Source organism: Crinia signifera, chromosome 3 (assembly GCF_055691185.1).
Source record: "Crinia signifera chromosome 3, ASM5569118v1, whole genome shotgun sequence".
Taxonomy (NCBI): Eukaryota; Metazoa; Chordata; class Amphibia; order Anura; family Myobatrachidae; genus Crinia; species Crinia signifera.
In genome coordinates, this window is record NC_139219.1 from 42674904 (window position 1) to 42677512 (window position 2609).

At 43.8% G+C, this 2609-nt stretch overlaps 1 pseudogene; it reads left to right on the plus strand.

Annotated features, from left to right (window-relative positions):
- The first annotated feature begins 1725 nt into the window (after positions 1-1725).
- Positions 1726-1866, plus strand: LOC146066107 (U2 spliceosomal RNA; annotated as a pseudogene).
- Positions 1867-2609: the final 743 nt, after the last annotated feature.

Sequence of the window (2609 nt, forward strand, 5' to 3'; positions counted from 1 at the left end):
TTTCTGCTACTGTTGAGTGGCAAGGTTACATAGTTGTTCCTGCTGCTCTGTCACTTATGGACAAAACCATGTGCACTGCAGGTGGGGCAGATGTTACTTGTGCAGAGAGAGTTAGATTTGGGTGGGGTTTTTCTTCAAAGTGAGATCTATATTGCAGTGTAAAAATAAAGCAGCCAGTATTTACTCTGCACAGAAACTAAATAACTCACCCAAATCTAATTCTCTCTGCACATTTTACAACTGCCCCCCTGCAATGCACATGGTTTTGTCCATCTAAGAAGGATTTTGTCAGAAAGAGTGAACAAGAATAAGGCCCTTAGTAACCAGCCAGTTTGCTGCAGCCTTTCACCTACCTGTAAATTGGATAAAAACAGTATTGTGAGTCCTTAGGGGGTCAGAATTTACTGGAAAAGACTGGAAATTAATGTTATTGAAGTTCATACTGTAGGAACAAAAAAAGGCCTACTTATTTGACTATAGCTTTTTTCGTGTTTTTGAAAAAAATACAAACCCAAAACCAGTATTTTTGCACCAAAACTAGATGATAAATTAGAACCAAAACCAGCAAAAATGGTCTGGCGCACATCTATAGTTATGCTATTAAGATACCTATTTTCACCAACAAAGATGCTAGGCCTGGTGAGCCGAGAGGGTTTATTTGCCGCGACTGACGCAACAGTAAAGAAAGAAAGGACACGTTTTTCAATTAGAGTTAATAGCGGTGCATCTTCTCCACTCTCTCAAAATATTCAAACATCTCCCCCTGTGTCTCTAGAAATAATGCTTCCTAGTAAAATCATTTCCATGCAGTTTGTATGCATTAAAATTCATCAGTAAGTTCAAGCCATAATGCCATAAGATATTCTGAGCATTGAGGACACATACAAACAGTCTCTTGTTTTCCTATATGCTGTATACCCAGCAATGTGTTGTCAATATGTTGATCCTGGAAAGTCTGAATTATAGGAAAAACAAGCATTTCAAATGATTGATTTCTGTTGACAAAAACCAAGCCTGTCCTGGGAAAGCCAATGCTCATGAGATCCTTAACAGTGCTTGACAAAATGAAGCCACATTGTACATCACCAGCCCATTTCCATAAACTGGCCCACAGGATTGTGCTCAGTTCCTTAATGTGGTCCCATTGTGAACACAGAGGGGTCATGGGGTCAAGGAATGACCTCTTCAGCATAACTCATTGACCTCTATATTTAACTGAGGACTTGCTCTCAATCATGCAATCACACCCACGCATGTATTAGCAGACTGAGCGGGAGGAGGCTGACAGGAAGCAGAGACATGACCTTTGTCAAAATAGTACAAGAAGAACTCTGTTGAGTAACCTCCTTGCAAATAAGACTGGTTGTGTGTGCTCAAAACAGCATATGTAACAATGGATGGAACAGAAAAATCTTATTATGTGGAAAAATATGAATTAACAACACCTCTGTATATGTGTCATTGGTTAATGTAAAGAACTGCATAGCCACAGGCCCTGAAACAAGTAGGGCAACAACAACAGAAAAAAAATCAAAACTAAGTGATCATTTTAAAAGTTATATAAGTAACATTTATGGATGACGCACATATCATGGTAAGCCGAAGCTAAACAATCTCCAGCATTGAGAAAATGCTTCGTCCTTAGGCTACAGAAAGATTTGTACTCAGAGATATCATTAACCAAAGAAAAAATATAGACATTTTCAAGTAAACCACCAAAGATATGAGGCTTCTCGGCCTTTTGGCTAAGATCAAGTGTAGTATCTGTTCTTATCAGTTGGGTCTGGAACGCCCCCTGGCAGAGAATAGAGAAAGGCTGTACCGTAGTATCCGGCTACTGAGCATGAGGTGATTAATCCACCTCATGTTCTGGGCAAGGGCTAGGGAAAGCTGAGTATCGATGCCCTGCTAGGGAGGGAATACCATTCTTTACCTGGTAGGGAGGGGAGAAGCATCGGGCTTTGAGATGGGGCTCTTGTTCAGGGGTCTTTGCCTCTGGGGGAGAGTCACTCGAAAAGCCCGGTCTAGTATCCACTCCCAGGAAGAAGGGAAAAGCTGGGACCGAGTAGATTGCTCACTGTCCGGGGGGTACATAGGACCTCGGCCAGTGAGACAGCGAAAAGCCCAGCCCAGTACTCAATCCCTGGGAGAGGTGAAACGTCGGGACTGAGTAGGTGGTTTCTTCTTCCTCAGGTGGTCTATTTGGGCCTCTGCGGGGGAGACTCACCGAAAAAGCCCGGTGGAGTATCCATTCCCATGCCGGGGGTCGGAAAGGGCCCACTGGCTGAGCGGAGAAACACTTGGTCGGACGCTGACTGGCTGGCTGCTTGGAGTCCGAGGCTGCACTGTGCCCCCGGGGAAACTCGGGGGTGCCGAACATGCACGGGTGATCCCAAAATCACCATGCACTAGTATGGCACTAGCACTGCGCACTTTCCCTCTAGGTATGCGCTTCACGTCCTTACCTCGTCCTTTTGGATGAGGTAGGACAATTTTTCACACCCCCACCCTGGCCTTCTGGCTAGGGTCCTATATTATTTATTTCTCTTCCCCCTCTCACGTTTGTCACTTTTCACGTTCCTTGTATTTTTTTGTAGTTTGTCACGTTT